The sequence below is a fragment of the Ursus americanus genome, chromosome 17 (genome assembly GCF_024610735.1).
Source record: "Ursus americanus isolate L20-20 chromosome 17, mUrsAme1.1.p, whole genome shotgun sequence".
Taxonomy (NCBI): domain Eukaryota; kingdom Metazoa; phylum Chordata; class Mammalia; order Carnivora; family Ursidae; genus Ursus; species Ursus americanus.
In genome coordinates, this window is record NC_142143.1 from 40417012 (window position 1) to 40434738 (window position 17727).

Here is a 17727-nt window from a genome sequence, read left to right on the forward strand (position 1 = left end):
AAGACAATGGATTCTCCTGTAGAGCCTTTAGGAGGAATGCAGCCCTGTTGACACATTGACTTTACCCAGTGAGACCCATTTTGGACTTCTGACCTCCAAAACAGAGAGATAATAAATTCATGTTGTTGTTCTTTTTTTAAGATTTTATTTATTCGAGAGAGAGCGTGTGTGCGTGACTGGGGGAGGGGCAGAGGGCAAAGCAGACTCCCTGCCGAGCAGGGAGCCTGATGTGGGGCTCGATCCCAGGACCCTGAGATCATGACCTGAGTCAAATGCAGACACCCAACTAACTGAGCCACCCAGGCACCCCATTAAATTCATGTTTTAAGCCACTCAGTTTATGATGATTTGTTGCAGCAGAAATAGAAAAATGTAACATTCAAGCGGAGATATCTTATAGACAGTTGGATATTTGTGTCTGGACTTGGGGTAGAGGATGGGGATCTGAATTTGGAGTTACCAGTATATTGATGGTACTTAAAACCAGGGGACTGGATGAGATCACCCGGGAAGTGAGTAAAATCAGGAAAGAGAAGAGAAAAATCCAAGGACTGAGCTTGGAGGAACTTTGACATTGAGAGATCAGGAAGATGAGAAGGAGCCAGCCAAGGAGACCTGGAAGGAGAAGCTAGTGAGGGAGGAGGGCAACCAGGTGGGTGTGTGCTGCCCAGAAGCCCAGTGAAGGAAGTGTTTTGAGGAGACAGGGTGAAGACACGTGTCAAATGCTGACAGGTCACATAAAGTGAGGAGGTGGGAATGGATCGCTGGATAGAGCAATATAAAGGTTATTGGTGAGTTTGACAAGAGCCGTTTGGGCAGAATGGTGTGGGCTGAAACCTTTTGGAGTAGGTTTTAAGCAAAAATGGGAAGAACAGAATTGGATACTGTGAGTACAGACACATTTTCAAGAGTTTTGCTGTAAGAATGAGCAGAGAGATAGGGTGTTAGCTGGAGTTGAGAGTGGACTTTCTGGGTGTGAGTTAGAGAAATGACAGTTTATTTGTGTGTTGATGAGAGTAAGCCAGCAGAGAGGACCAGAGAGGCCAGGAAATTGCCTCAAGTGCACAGGGCCTGTGTGGAGCAGAGATGACCTGTCCCAGCTGAGGTCATCCTAAACAAGCCCTCCCTCAGAACGAGAGCCCCTTAGCCAACCAGCCGCTGACCGTTCATTCATGAGTTAGCCCAGCCAGGACCAGAAGAATGGCTCAGCTGAGCCCAATGCAAATTGCTAACCCAGAGAATTGTGAGCTTAACAAGTGGTCTCTGTGTTAGGCTGATAAGTTTATGGGTGGTTGATGGGCAGAAAAAGGTAACTGGTATTGCGTCAAATTAGTTACATGTGTTTGGGGTGTAAGTGACCATATAACTTCAAGATCATAACTGATTAATATGCAAGAGGTGTTAGTCATTTCATTGCAATGAGGTTATAAGAAAGCTTTTGCTCTTATAGGCCTGCCCAAGTATAATGTGTATTTTATGCTGAACTTTCAATTTCCTTTTTCTCTGGGGAACGAAGGGGGAATGTAATCTTCAGTGACTTATTTATGACATGAAAATCGATATTCTTTATCTCAATAGGTGACAAAAAATAAGAATAAGTAACACTATCACTGTTCTCTGAATGCCTGTCTAGACAACACCCAGGAGCTGTTTTCTCTTGCTCTAATATTCTGTCATTTAATTTTTTTACAGTTTCACTTCATTTCCTTTGTATAATCATGAGGGAATCATTTGCAACTCAAATTTTTTAAATTTGGAAGCATCATTTTTTCATGTTAATTCGCTTGATTGTGACAATTATTTTACAATGTATATGATGTCAAAACATCAAATTATGTACCTTAAATATGTACAATTTTATTTGTCACTTACACCTCAATATAGATGGGGGGAAAGGAAAATAAATTTTGGTTCTTCAAAGAAAATTCGTCAAAGGAAGGAAGGAAGGAAGCCTCATTTTCCAAAGCTTTAATTGCCCTTAGTTCTGAGCCAGAAGTAATTGTGCAAACTCACTTTGAGGATATTATAACGGCCTATACCTTTGTAGATCAGGTAAAATGTACACATGGTTTCCTAGAGGTGTGAGGCAGTAATTTGCTAGCTTAAATCTAAGAAACGAGTTTGCCCAAAGGCACAGTGATATGTTAATCATCATTCCTGTCCACAGAAGTTTTTGAGTCATTTTGTGCTAGATCATTATACAATGACCTATCAGGAAGTGTTTGAGAGACCATGAAAGCATCTCATGACCGCGAAGGACCGCTGTTGTTAACTGCTCTATATGACAGATGATGGAGAAGTCCTAGAAACCATGCTATGGGGGGCATTCTTGATTAGAATTGTGGGAGCTCTTCTGAACTTGACATCCACTGTAGAATGCAGGCTGTGTTAGCCGATAGCTCTTCCCCACTTTGGTCTCTAGGTATTAAACACTTCCTTATCTATACAATAGAGAGTCAGTCTGTACTTCTATATAATAATAATTTTATTGAACACATATGCTAGGAACTGTTCTGAAACCTTCATATACATTACCTGCAAAGGAGGTAAAACATTGAATGCCCAAAGCAGTTGAATTCCACTATTTAACTTACTTATTTACTGAGAGAGAGAGAGAGAGAGCAGGGGGCAAGGTGGGGAGGGGCAGGGGAAGAGGGGGAGAGAGGATCTTAAGCAGGCTCCATGCCCAGCACAGAGCCCAATGTGGGGCTCCATCTCAGACTCTGAAATCATGAGCTGAGCTGAAATCAAGATTCGGACGCTTAACTAACTGAGCTACCCTGGCACCCCACTTAAATTTTTAAAATTCTTAGACCTAAACATAGTCTTCAAAGATCTTCGAAGGTCATTTTGTCATGAATTAAAGAGCAAACACATGAATTAAAGAAGTATTGAAAGAGAACCAAGCCCTATGGCTGCGCTTCAAAGCAATCAGTGGATTCACAGGAAGACCAAGTAGGAAAGCATGATGGAGAGTAATGTACCTACTGGACAGCCGTGAAAGAAGGGAAATTTTGGCAAAGGCAACCGTAATCTTGAAATACTAGAGATGGAAATCACAGTGAGACCCCTACTACATACAATAAGGTCGTTTTTCTTCCTTTTTAAAGTTCTGGCTTGAGTGAAGCTGATTTTAAAACCAGGTAGCTAAGAAAATGCTGGTACTAACTTGTGTCTTTTCTTATGAAATATATGTTGCCAAACAAAGTGCATAATTTCCAGGAATGGTGAAATAGATGTTGCTCATATGTCCCAGGAGAGGGGAGGTCTTGGGGATGCAAAAATGTCTTAGTGATCTATGGCCGCATAACAAATTACCCCCAAATTTAGCAACTTAAAACAACAACAGGGCATTACCTCACCTAGTGTGAGGATCACAAATCAGGGGGAACTCGGCCAAGGGGTTCTGGTCAATCTGTCAGCAGGGACAGCCATCTTCTGAAAGCTTGAATGAAGATTTGAGGAGAATCCATTTGCAGATGTGTTCACATGGCTCTTGGCAGAAGGTTTCAATTCCTTACCTTTTATGTTTATAACCTAATCTAGGAAGTGGCGTACCACTAGTTCTGCTGTATGCTAATGGTCAAACAGACCAACTCTAGTAAGATGCGGGCGGGAACTACGGAAAGGTGTAGAGCTCAGGAGGTGGGACTGTGGGAGGCTATCTTGGAGTTGGCTTTGTTTATGGTTTATTCACTTATAAAAAGTCATTTGGCCCTGCCAGTTAATGGGCCAGCATCTGTGAATATACCTATATCCTTTTTTTAAAAAAGATTTTTATTTATTTATTTGAGAGACAGAGCATGAGCAGGAGGGAGGAGCAGAAGCAGAGGGAGAAGCAGACTCCCCACTGAGCAGGGAGCCTGATGTGGGTCTCCATCCCAGGACCCTGAGATTATGACCTGAGCCAAAGGCAGGTGCTTAACCAAATGAGCCACCCAGGCACCCCTACCTATATCCTTTTGGATTATACAAATCATAGTTCCAGAACTTGGAGCTGAAAGGGATTGTTTTCAGGGCCCCTGGGAGGCTCAGACGTTAAGCGTCTGCCTTTGGCTCAGGGCGTGATCCTGGCGTTATGGGATCGAGCCCCGCATCAGGCTCCTCCTCTGGGAGCCTGCTTCTTCCTCTCCCACTCCCCCTGCTTGTGTTCCCTCTCTCTCTGGCTATCTCTCTCTCTGTCAAATAAATAAATAAAATCTTTAAAAAAAAAATGAAAGGGATTGTAGAGATAACCCTCTAACCCAACCCTCATTCTCTTCTAAGACTTATCAAGGTAGAATAGGGAAATAAAGCCCAGAATGTATTAATGATACTCCAAACCACCCTCTCCCCAAGAGCTGATTCCGAATTTTATCTTTAGACCTGTCAGTACCTCTTATCCCAGTTTTATTGAGAAATAATTGACATACACCATTATATAAGTTTAAGGCATACAGCTTGGTGGTTTGATTTACATAGATTGTGAAATGATTGCCACAATATATTCAGCTAATGTCCATCTTCTCATATAGCTACAATAAAAAGAAAAAGAAAAAAGTTTCTTCTTGTGATGAGAACTCTTAGGATTTAGTACCTTAACAACTTTCCTCTATATCATACATCAGTGTTAGCTAGGGTCATCATGTTGGACATTACATCCCTAGTATTTATCCTTTACTTAGAAATTAGTATCTTTTGACCACCTTCCTCCCCTTACTACTTCCCTGTCCTAATATCTCTTTATAAAATATTAAATCCAGAGTCTTTTGTTTATGGTTTGTTTTACTGATAAATCACAATTACCCAAATGTTGAATCAAATTTAATTTCCATAGGTCAGTATTCATTCAAGTAAATGTTCATTTTTTAAAATTTCTTTTTGGGTCACCTGGTTGGCTCAAATGGTTAAGCATCTGCTTTCGACTCAGGTCATGATCCCAGGGTCCTGGGATCAAGCCCCGCATTGCACCCCCCCCCCCCCGGCTCAGTAGGGAGTCTGCTTCTCCCTCCCCTTCTACTGTTCCCCCTGCTTGTGCTCTCTTGCTCTCTTTGTCAAATAAATAAGTAAAATCTTTAAAATTTCTTTCTTTTCTTTTCTCTTTCTCTCTTTAATAGGGTGGGATCTTTAACTTGCATTTTGCAAGCCTTAGGTATGAGGGTTTTGTCAATATTTTATTTTTGAGTAATCTCTACACCCAACGTGGAACTCAAGCACACGACCCCAAGACCAAGAGTCTCACACTCCACCAATTGAGCCAGCCAGGCACTCCCTTTATTGAATGTTATTTTGTGCCAAATGCATAGTAGATACTGGATACATTGTTCAACATAACATTCAGTCCTAATGAATCCTAGTCTATTGGAGACAGAGGATATATTTATGGAGCATTGAAACAGGTGCTGTGTGAAAAAAGAGGAAAATATTGTTGCTCTAAAGGAGCTTAAAATCTAGTACAATTGGGTGCCTGGGTGGCTCAGTTGGCTAAATGACTGCTTTTAGCTCAGGTCATGATCCTGGGGTCCTGGGATCGAGTCCCACATTAGGGCTCTCTCTGTTCTGCAGGGAGTCAGCTTCTCCCTCCCCCTTTGCCTGCCACTCCCCCTGCTTGTGTGCTCTCTCTGTCTCTGTCAAATAAATAAATAAAATCTTTTAAAAAATCTAGTACAATTAATTTTGGAATTATGCATGTAAAATGCTAATTGACATAATTTACTTTTCATATAACTGGCCTCGTAGCACTGCTGTGCGGCCAAAAGCCTCTAAAACTATGTTGGTGGTGGCTGGATTTGTTGAGGGCAATCAAGCTGGCTCCGTGTTGCTTTAATGTGATTATATTTTTAATGCTTTTATAATATTGTCTTGTTTATACACACTGGAGTATATGCATAAAACAGAAAAGTAATAAACAGGGTGGATGCATTTAAAAATCTCCAGTTCACCATGGGATGCTTAAAGAATGCTAAATGATGACAGTTGTCCCCATTAGCAGCGGCTTATAGCAGCATTAGTAAATTAGTTTTAAAAAACAGTTGGCATTAGGCCCAAGATCTGCATGGCACCATGAAAAGTGGGTTCTTCCCAAGGACAGGGGATGCCACAAGTTCTTCCAGCATTATGGTTATTGTGGCTTCTTCAGTCAATGTTTGCATCCAGGAACTTGTAAAGAAAGCTCACTATGTAGGAGATAAACTGCTTCTCGGCAATATCCCCCCAAATCCAAACAGATTTTGGAAGGAAAAGTTCTCTTTGGATGATTTCCAGAAACCCCATCTTGTCTAATAATGAAACTTCCATGGATTTGCTCTCTGACTGATCTGTAAACATTGGTTCCCAACACCTGTCATTCAGGTCTGAGTTGTACTTGCTATGGGTATTCCATTTGTTCATCGGCACTGTGCTTTCTTTCCCAGTAACCAGCCAACTGGAGGGGGAGCTGGAGCTGGAGATAAACATTCTGGTTTAGTATTTTCTGCAGAGTACCTAGCAGGGCATCACATACAAGAAGGCACAGAATGAACGTTCTTTGATAAAGCCAAAACTGCTGTTAGCATGGTTTCCAGGCCCAGGATGGGTTGGACTTGTTTCTTCTTTTCCTTGATAATACAGAATGTAGGCATTTATTTAAAAAAAAAAAAAAAATTCCTTGGCATTACAAAGTAGCCTAGAGGCAAAAAGAAGATATGATTAACACAAAGGGTCTGAGAATATCATGGTGGAAAGGGAATAGGCTTTGGAATTAGATATTTATTCCATTCTTTCCACAGATATTTCTCAAAAAATATACACACACTAGTGAACAAAATTGATAAAAATCCTGTTTTGGAACTTGCATTCTAGTAACTAAAATGTGTGGTGTCAGAGAGTGATAAATGCTAGGGAGAAAAAGAAAGTGGGGAAAGGGTGAGGGACAGCCATGAGTGAGGGCGTGGCTCTAATAAGAGAAGGGGAGGGAAATCCTCACTGAAAGGTGACATTTGAACAATATGTGGAGGAGGTGAGGAAGGGAGGCGTGTGGATATGGGGGGAAGCGCACTGAGGCAGAGGCAACACTTAGGGCAAAGGTCCCGAAGTGGGTCTGGCATGCAGGCCAGTGTGGCTGGAGAGGAGACTGGAGTTTAACCCTTGGCCTGCTTCAGGAGTCACCTACCCTCTTTAAGCCTCAGTGTCCCCCTCGCCCCCCAGGAAAAAGTAGAGATGAGAATGCCTGCACAGCTTACAGGATGGTTGGGAAGACCAGACTCAGTAGTAAAGCTAGAGAGCCCAGCACAGTGCCAGGTGTCCAGGTAAGAGCTTTAATTAAAATGTGAAGGATGTTTCCCAGCACTGATGCTGCTTCTCTTCTTCCTGGAAAATGAAGGGAGTAACAGTACCTTGCCGGTTTGTCGTGAGGGGGGAGGGGTGGTAAGATGTGCCACCCCAAAATATACCTCTTTGGCATAAGAATTATTTTGAGAAACAGCAGACAAAGGAGAAGCTCTGAAAACAGATTAGAAGTCACCCTTTTGTAAGGGAACTTTACATTTATGAGAAAATCTCCATTTGTAAGGGCGTCTCCCTCTCTGTCCCAGGGGGAGAAGGATGACTAAATCACAACAAACTCAACCCATCTGTGGAGAAGGCACTGACTTAAATCTGCATAACAAAACTTACTCTTGTTTACTGTACTTTTCCTGCTTATCTCCCCATAACTGACTTCCCCCATACCCTTCTCTCTTTTGTCTTTAGCTGAAAATGATATTTAAGCCCGAAACTACCTCAGAGAGAGTTACTGAGTGTCTCCCATTCATATATCAGGTATACATGTTAATAAATTTGTTTGTATTTCTTTTGTTAATCTGTCATTTGTTAGAGTTCTCAGCAGAGAATTTAGAAGAGTAGAGGGAAAATTATTTTTCTTCCCCTACAGGAGTAAATGCAATAATACATAAAATGTTTAGCTTAGGGGCGCCTGGGTGGCTCAGTTGCTTAAGTGTCTGCCTTCAGCTCAGGTCATAACCCCAGGGTCCTGGGATCAAACCTCATGTCCAGCTCCCTGCTCAGTGGAGAGCCTGCTTCTCCCTCTCCTTCTGCCTGCTGCTCTGCCTACTTGGGTTCTCTCTCTATCACTGTCAAATAAATGAATATAATCTTTAAAAAATATATGTTTAGCTCAGACGGAGACACATGGTAGGCCCATAACTAATGACAGTTCTCATTACTATTAGATGCTTCAATAAGGCATTCATTAGGATAGACATAGACAAAATTGGAAGAGCAAACTCATGCCACTAACCAACAGGATTAGGCAGAAAACAGGAGCTAAGTTCAGGGCCCAAGAGAACCAGGAAATATAAAAGCAGTAGATCTGAAAATCAGGGCAAAGTGATGATGAATTCCATCAAAGTTTTACTGAAGCCCAGGGCAGGCTTTGTGGGTAATGTGATTTATTTGAAGGGGCTGGAGTGGGAGAGACAGCAAAGCAGGGGCAAAAACTAGGTGAACTTGAGGCTTCAATATAAGGCAGGAAATATACCCAATCGGCATCATAACGCCGAGTGAGTAGAATCAGCATAAACAGACTTGGCCGCAAATGGGCTTCCACATATGTGGAAACCCATAACTGCTAGGTGGGAGGACAGTGGGGAACATTTGGATGAGAATAAAAGTAGAGAGAAAGCAAAAATGATGTAGATGTGGGAGGATACTAAAGACAGTTCCATCAGAAGGAGGAACTAGAAGTTGTATTCCTGAATGAGACAACAAATGCTGGCCAAGCTATCTAGACAATTTCTAGATCCCAGGTTCAATTAAGAACAATGCACCAAATAAATTCTTGATAGTCTGAGTATTTTGCTAGTTAACTTAAGGGATTATGAAGGTGAATAGATCTAGTTTCAGATGTGTTAGGTGAATTTGGATAAATTAACCTCTCTCAGCCCCGATTCGCTAACAAGTAAAATAGGATAGTAAATAAAGTTATCTTAAGGACAATATATGAGAAGTCTTTTGAAGATGGTTAAACATTTTCCTAGGATTTTATCTTTCACTTAATATAGAAATGAAAAAAAAAAAGAGTTGCTAATTTGGGGGCGCCTGGGTGGCACAGCAGTTGGGCGTCTGCCTTTGGCTCAGGGCGTGATCCCAGCGTTGTGGGATCGAGCCCCACATCGGGCTTCTCTGCTATGAGCCTGCTTCTTCCTCTCCCACTCCTCCTGCTTGTGTTCCCTCTCTCGCTGGCTGTCTCTATCTCTGTCGAATAAATAAAATCTTTAAAAAAAAAAATTAAAAAAAAAAGAGTTGCTAATTTGGATTTAATTTTGACCAACAAGGCAGAACTTGTGAACTGAGTTGGAAACTTAGAAGAAAGGGGAGAAAAAAACAAAGATTATCTACATTAGAGCTGTAGATAGAGCAGCGCTCAAGGCATAAGCCTTAGATCAGAACGTTCCATTCCATTCCTCCAAGAGTTTCCCAAAGCACCACCTGAGAACTTTGTTTTTCCTTTTTCAGCAGGACCACCCAGACTGCCACACACTTCACGCTTCTTTGAAATGTTCCCTTTCCCTTTGTCTTTCTGTTTGACATTTTTGTGCAAACATTAATTATTTTCTCCCCCTAAGTGGTGGGAAAAGTGCTGAAGTTAGAGTCAGGAGCACTCAAGGTCTCTTTCATTTCACACCCAGGTACATGACTGCTGCCTTTTTTCTCCATCCCTCCTTTTCTTCTTCTTTCCCTTCTCTCTTTCCCTTTCTATTCCCCATCCAGGCTTGCTCCAAACTCAAATTCCAAATATATGGATTGAAAGTGTGAGGATGGCAAGAGCTCAAGTTCAGTGAGTGGGGCCCAGGTCAGGGCAGCGTGCGAGAGCCAGTGGCAGCCGGTACAATCTCTCAGTTACTTACCCACTCCCCTCTTGGAGCAAATGCTCTATGTATTCCTGCCTTCACCCCAGATGACAGTATCCTGATTGTGTTCGGGGTTGCAGTGTGCCCAGCCCTAGGTAATAAATCATGATCAGGTACAACAAATCATTATAAATCTGCTTGGCTTCCCCAGCCTCCCTTGCTGCTAGAGGTGGAGTGGTGGATATCACTCATGTCCTTTCTTTTCTGGACATAATTCCCCTGAAGTTAAGCATGGCTGTATGACTTGCTTTAGCTAATGAAATAGGAATGGAAATTTCACCTGTCACTCTGGATGGAGGGATGTAAGAGCCGATGTACAATACACCACACTCTTTCCCTGCTGCCACCTTAGCCCTACCCCACTGTTCCACTTATCAATTGCTGCATCACAACTCACCCCATAACATAGTGGCTTATAGCAACCACTATCTCGTGCTTCTGTGAGTTGACTGGGATCAGCTAAGAGGTTCTTCTGTTGCTCTTTCTGGAGGTTTCTCATGTCGGTTCAATCAGGTCATGGCCAGGGCTGCAGTATCCAATGGCTCACTCACATGTCTGGCATCTTGGAAAGGATGGCGGGAAGGCTGAGCTTGGCTGGGTCTCTCTCTTTCTCCATCTCATCCCAGGGCTTGTCAGTTTCCATCTGATCTTTTCGTGTGGTTTCTCTATGTGATCTTTCTAGACCTAGTGAAGAGTAGACGAATGTGCCACCCCAAAATATGCTACTTCAGCATAAAGGATTATTTTGAGCTAAAGGCAACTGAGAAGAGTAGATACAAGAAAAACTCTCTTCTTTCCCCCATCTCTCTAAAAACAGGACATAAATTTGTAAAGGTGTCCCCCCTCCCCTCTATACCAGGAAGGACAAAAGTTAATCACCGGAGAAAAGTCTAGATGCTTATCAGCCCATAGACTACACCAAAGGAATCTATATAGCAAATCTTACTATAGCCAGCCCTGATCTAACATTTTTCCCAAATAATTTACCTTCCCCAGTTTGCTGCCCTAGAAACAAAGTCTCTTTCCTTTGTCTTGTCATTTCTCTAAAAATTTACTGTTCCTCTGCTAAGATACTATATAAACCAAAGTTCTAATCACCTCTTTGAGTGACTCATTGCTGAGTGATTGTGTGTGTGGGGGGGGTACATACGTTAATAAACTTCTGTTTGCTTTTCTTGTGTTAATCTAACTTTTGTCAGACAAGGTGCTTCCAACTGGGGTAAGGTTCCTAGGAGGATTCTCCTTCTCTACAGTAAGTATGTAGTAACACAGAGTTTTGAAAAGCATAAACTACCAGCCTTTTAAAGACTTAGGTTCAGGAACAGCACAGCATAGCTATCACCACATTCTCTTGGTTCAAGCAGTGACAACCAAACCAAATGCAAGATGGTGGGAAATAAATACCAATTCTCTATGTGGGAAGTAACAAAGAATTGGTGGCCATTTTTAATCTACCACATTAACATTTACCATTAGAAAACTTGATCCCCTTCACATAGACCTGGAAGTGCTCAGATTTGGGATGGAGCTAGGGAAGACACCTGTCCTAGTTGTAGCCTGTCAGCTTTCACCCCAAATTCCTGTTCCCAAATTCTTCTTGGTTGCTTCTGGTCATTTTATTACCAAATCTCCATTTCTTTCTGATTTATTTCTTCCCCAAATAGGACCATAGCTGCACTTCCATTCTCCAAGGTAGTGGAGTGTCCTACTGGTAGCCATCCCTCTCCCTTAGGCCTGCTTTTCTGCCAAGTTTTTGAGGGTTTCCCTAACTCTCTAGGTTTCCTTTTTCCATTTCCTCTCTTACACGAGTTCTACTTTTTATATCTATCCAGACAAGACCAGAAGTCATTTTGCATTAAAAAAATCTCCTTAGCTCAGTGAGAAGCACTTTGACTTTATCCTGCTGATCCTTATCTCAACCTCGGCACTCCACAGGACTGGCCCTGGGCCTTGTCTCCCACACCTAAAAGGCCCATCAATGTGTGAAATGGAAATAACAAGGATTTATCTTGTGCCTTTTCTTATTAGTGACTTACACTTTTATCTTTTATAATTCTTATGTGTGGCCAATTCTCTGTTCTGTCAGAGCTGACTGCTGGTTTTGGGGGGGATTATGATGGTAGCGGTAGGAATGCAAAGAGGAGGTGAAATCCATACCCAGCTTTTGACTTCCAGAGCAGCTGGGAGACTAAATAATTGTTTTAAAAGACATTCTTTTTCAAGAGGTGAGATGACTTTCTAAACTTCTTGAGCCATCATTAACGTATCAAGAACAGAGTCTGATGGGCTAAAATGGAAGTATTATTCCAGAGAGAGAGAACTCGGAGTAAGACTAGTCCCCGCTACAAAGGTATAGGGGTATTGGGAGGTGAAGGTGGACGGCCTACCTCCTGTCCTGAGGGATTATGGGAAGAAGAAGGGAGACACAGGTCATAGAACAGGTAGTGAGGCTGGGAGAACCTTGTGTCATTCCCATCTTCTCCAAGGTTGATGTCCTCTCCAAGGGAGGTCATCAAATCAATAAGAGGAGCGCAGACAGCAAAGGGCTTTTGTTCTTTCCTTGTTTATGGCATTATCACAATTACAATTAAGTAATACACTTGTGCAGTTTATGTTTGGCGACTTTCTTTTGCTCTCGTCCAGAAGCTCCGCAGAAGCTGCCTTGTTATTGCTTAGCAGTGGCACGCACAGAGTCGAGATCAAAAAAGAGAGGGAGAGGTGCAAAGAGACATCTGAGGTAGAGCTCATGACTCCTTAGGGTCTATACGGAATGTGAGGAATCTAGAAGTTCTCAGATACCCTTAGGGGCTGCTGAAAATAGACGGCTTTCAGGCTGAGAAACTGGACACAAGCTATCACTATGTGGGGTGAGGCCAAGAAGCCCTGTTGCTGGAAACTCAAGGTGGGACTAGGAACGTCTGGGATTAGTGGTTGGACTTCCCACAACAACCAGCAAGCGGGGTCGGGGTAGGGGGGCAAGTCCCACAGGTGACCCTAACCAAACTCAGAGAACTGACCGAGATGAGTTCCTCAGCTGCAGGCTTTAGCAGCCACCATCTGCAGGATACTCTGAAGGGGAGACCAGACCCAGCCCCCCTCCATGGGCACCAGCCTGGACACACCTGAGGACAAGACCAGGTAGTCTGCAGTAGAGACAGCAGGAGGACAGGCTCCAGGCCAGCCCCGGCCCCGTCTCCCTTGTGGCAGCGAGATGCAGTCTCTCTCTACACCCAGAGGCCACGTTGAGGAGAGGAAGGGAAAGGAGAAATCCAGCTCCCACAGGAAGTTTAACTTTCAATCCACAGAATGTTTCGTTAACACAGAATACTTTAAAGCAAGTGCACCATCCATTAGAAAAGTTCTCCCCACCCCCACCCCCCAAACTGGCTGCTACCCAGTGGAATGGGACTCATGAGGATTAGGTCTGCTACAGAAAATAAAAATTATGCGGTCTTTGTGCATTTCAGTTTTAGTTTGCTCTCAGTTTGCAACTTCATTTTTGTACGTTCCTTAACAATGAGAAGGTTTCCTACCGAAATGAATTCTGCAGGGCCCTGGGATCCAGAAAACTGCTGCATTCATTTTTAAAGCAAAAGTATTTCTTCCCATTTCATCAGAAACCATTATCCCTTCTAAACTCCCCCTTTCTCTCAGGCTTTATTTAGAAAGATCCAGAACTGAGAAAACAGGAAACTCAGATTACTAAGCACATTTCTAGCACATACCCTCTAAATAACTTGACTCCTGGACTCTCCAGTCACCTTTTCGTGTTGTTTGCCGCTTGTCTGAAGGAGGCTGTCAGAAGCTGTCACCGAACACGCTGAGCAGAATGGCCCAGGTGTGTTGGGAGCCGCATCCCAGCTGCCCCAATTGTGTAAACTTTTCTAGGTTCCCATCTGTCTCAGCCTCAGGTAACTGTCCTGCTGCATCACAAAAAAAATTTAAGCTCCTCTTCTTAGTTCAACAGAAATAAAGTTGGGGGGCGCCTGGGTGGCACAGTGGTTAAGCGTCTGCCTTCGGCTCAGGGCGTGATCCCGGTGTTGTGGGATCGAGCCCCACATCAGGCTCCTCTGCTATGAGCCTGCTTCTTCCTCTCCCACTCCCCCTGCTTGTGTTCCCTCTCTCGCTGGCTGTCTCTATCTCTGTCGAATGAATAAATAAATAAAATCTTTAAAAAAAAAAAAGAAATAAAGTTGGAATTGTTCAAGAGATATTTTCAGCAAACAATTAAGAAATAATTAAAAAATCAAAGTATAAAAACCAAGGATTTTTTGGAGTACAGATTTATTATAGTAAATGAAAAAAAAGAACAAAACAAAAACCAAACCTGCCTCTGCAGGGAGAGCCTCATATGCGTAGATTTTGGGGCATTCAACCACAGCCTCGTTTTCCTCTTCTTCATCCTGCCTGCGGACTCTTGTCCTAGATTCTGAAATACCTCCTGCGATTCTCTTCTTTCTTTGAGCATTGTTTTTCAATTTGGCAAAGTCTGGAGATACTTTTGGTTGTCTCAACTTAGGGCGGACGGTGCTCCTGGCATCCAGCGGGTAGAAGCCAGGGTTGCTGCTAAACTCAGGACACCTCCCCTCCCCCCCCAACAACCACCAACACACACAACAAAGAACCATCCTGCCCAGAACTGCAACTGTGCTGAGGTTGAGAAACCCGGCTGTAAGGAGAGGCATGCGGAACCACCCCACTTCGAGAATCCTACCCACTGTGACAAGTAACTGCTATGGTCAAAGGAAAGTTCTCTCTGGAGAAGAGAAACAATCACAATTCTGTATTAATTCATTAATACAGAATAATCTATTTGTGTATCAAATGTTTTTTGGTATCTACCAAAAAATGGCAGTGTTAAGCAGTAACAAGATGGGCAGCTTCTACTCCTGCAGAGCTACGGACAAGTGCAAAAGAAAGTCATTAAACATAAAATTATATAGATATAATTGTGATAATGCCATAAACAAAATATATGGGCTGATACAAGAACACGGTGTGAAGGGAAAACTGGCCCCTCTAGAATCAGTAAATCTTAAAATTTTCTAAATATTAAAAATTTAATGAAAATAATTCTTCATGTTTTATTCCCTTGAAACTTCATCATGACTATTTTCAGTGACATAGTCTTTTTGGTCTTTTTAGTTTTCTAAAGGAGTATTGTGACTCTCCTTGTTTTCAAAATGTTCGTTTGACACTCTTTTCTGATATAATGGCCTATTGAAGTCTGTTTGTTGCTGAGCACCAGCCCTACCTTTCCTGTGGATACCAAAGTGATTCCAGAAAAGGATGGAGTTGGAGGGAAGTCTTGGGTTTCTTCAAGAATTAAGACCAAAGAGACAGTCTCCAGTTTCTAGCTCTTGGTCAATTTCCTTCCCTTCATATAGATATTCAGTAAGCAACAAGACCCATATTTCAAAATTTGAGTCTATGATCTTTTCCCAGGAGTGTTGATAGGGTAACGAAATATTTAAGCCGAGACCTGAGGATGAATTAGGTAAAGCTGGAGGAAGTGGAGGCAAGCATTCCAAGAATGTGAAAGTCTATTTGGTATGTGTTGTCATGTCAAAGTAATCCTTAGACACAGAAAAAGTATTCATTATGGTCTCTTGCTTCCTTGTTCTTAAGAGCAAAATCCATTTCTCTAGAGAGAAGATCTTGATCTTGGACTTGTAGCCCTACCTAGGGGGAAGGGAATCCTGCCAAAATTTGTTTTACTGTGACTCCCAGCCTGCTATCTTGCAAATTTATGACAACAATGCATGCAAATTTGACAAACGCATGCAAAAACAAACCAGTGGACATTCTCCATTGCAAATGCACAATGCTATGCAACAATGTTTCTGTAGCTGCGACTGAGTGTCTTGCCAGGGCAGACCTTTCTTTCCCTTTTGAAGCCCAAGATTCTGTGGAGAATCTGATGAAGGCTATTGATCTTTCCCCTGCAAAAGCCAAAATGTTTGCATACAGTTCATGGGGTTTCCAATTCTGAAGCTCATCGACCTCAAATTAACACAGCTTTTTTCAGGCTGTAACAATGAATAAGGAAGAAGAACATGCTGGTGGTGGGAGGTATTGTGTCCTGTCTTACACGTAATGAGTTTGAGATGCATATGGCAGGATATTCAGGTGGAAAGCAGTTTAAAATGCTTCCTGGTTTTGTATGATTTTATAAGCATGTTGAAAGTAAGAGGAAGTGGGTGGGTGTGTATCAGTACAATGGGCCCCATCCCTAGAGTCCAGGTTCTCCTGTGTCCATATTTAGAAATTTTTTTTTCCTTAGAAAAATGTTCATTGTAGAAAATTTTCCTGGGTTTCTGCCTATTTAAAATATGACCCACTGTTTACATTTTTTAGGTCCTTTCCATAATCACTCCCTACTGCAGAGCCAGATTACAGACAAGGCAACCACATGGATATGTGGGGAGCCAGTCTATGAAGAGGGGCTGAAATGTTGTATTAGTGTGGAAAGTAATACTTGACAAACTAAGGCAAACTTCTGCTCCCCCTCCCTTGCTCTGCTCAAGATTCTTGCTAAACTGCCCTTGGAGGAAACTGAGCCTATGAGCTACACTGTTTTCGGGTATAAAGTTTGGGGGTTGTAGTGGGCTGAAAATGCCTCCCTAAAGATATCCACATCCTAGTCCCTGGAACCTATGAACGTTACCTTCTACGGCCAAAAAAGGATCTTTGCAAATGTGATTAAATGAAGGGTTTTGAGACGGGGAATTATCCTGGAGTATCTGGGTGGGCCATAAAAGCCATCACCTGTCCCCTCATGAAGGGGAGGCAGAGGGAGATTTGACACAGACAGAAGAGGGGCAGCCAGAGAGCAAAGGGGAAGGACAGGTGACCACGGAGGAAGAGGTTGTAGTGATGTGACAAGTCAAGGAAGACGGCTGTGATCAGAGCTCAAAGAGGAAAGGAACAGCTTCTTCCCTAGAGCCTCCAGAGGGAGCACAGCCCTAGTGACGCCAGTGATATTTGTTTCAGAATTCTGGCCTCCAGAACTGGGAGAGAATGAATTTCTGTTGTTTTAAATCAGCGAGCTTGGGGTACTTTGTTATAGCAGCCACAGGAAACTAACTAGGGGCTAATCTGGGCAAAGGAGGGGAGGACGGACTGTCTAGATCAGAGCCTGACCATCAGTCTCAGATTTTTGAGGAAGGTTTCTGGCTTCCTTTTCCTTTCCAACCCCTAATATGTCTTTCTGAATCCAAGTAAACCTTCCTCTCTCACCTTGACACTCTATTTTAAAGCTCCACTGCTCTATACAGACCGATTTTGATTTTCTAGTATAAAATCCCATTTTGTTTGTTTTGCCTCCTTCCCCCTCAGCTTATATTCCCTGCCTCCAAATAATCATATATTGTTTTGGAAGTCTCTCTGTCTCCCTCTCCTCCTTTCCCAACTCCCCTCCTCTTGGGCTTGATCTTAAAATAAAAGTTACTTACAATAAACAGCCTCTTCTTTCTTTTCTTGTTATTTCCTCCACTCAGCAGCTCAAAGCTGTCGGGCTGCTTGCCCCCAAGTGTTTGAAGCCACCCACACACTTTGAAGCACAGTCCCCAGGCGCTGACGACTCAACACTGTCAAATGACAGTCACAACGCCTTCATCATTAGTTTGTCAGACGCACTATGGAAATGGGGCTGTAGGATGTAAGGAGAAAAGGAAGATAATATTTCATGACTGAAATATTGTAAATCCGAGAAACAGGAGATAAATTGGGCCAGGTGATTATTTTTGAAGAACCAGTCGTTGAGAGTGAGAACTAAAAGGAAATCTGTATCAGAGAATTTGAAAAACCCAAAAAGCTATGTCAAGCCTTTTTGCATGAAGACCTCCTGGTGCTTCAGGGA

The 17727-nt window shown here is 42.7% G+C and overlaps 2 long non-coding RNA genes across 3 annotated transcripts in view; one reads left to right on the forward strand and one right to left on the reverse strand.

Annotated features, from left to right (window-relative positions):
* The window catches only part of LOC123801208 (uncharacterized), an 89119-nt gene that overhangs the window by 56634 nt on the left and 14758 nt on the right, over nucleotides 1-17727 (forward strand). The window lies entirely within an intron of this gene.
* LOC148108666 (uncharacterized) lies at nucleotides 4382-17407 on the reverse strand. Its single transcript, XR_015727183.1, has 4 exons — nucleotides 17321-17407; nucleotides 10264-10550; nucleotides 9864-9957; nucleotides 4382-4514 (listed from the first exon to the last, which is right to left on the reverse strand). It is a non-coding gene; the product is annotated as an uncharacterized LOC148108666 (long non-coding RNA).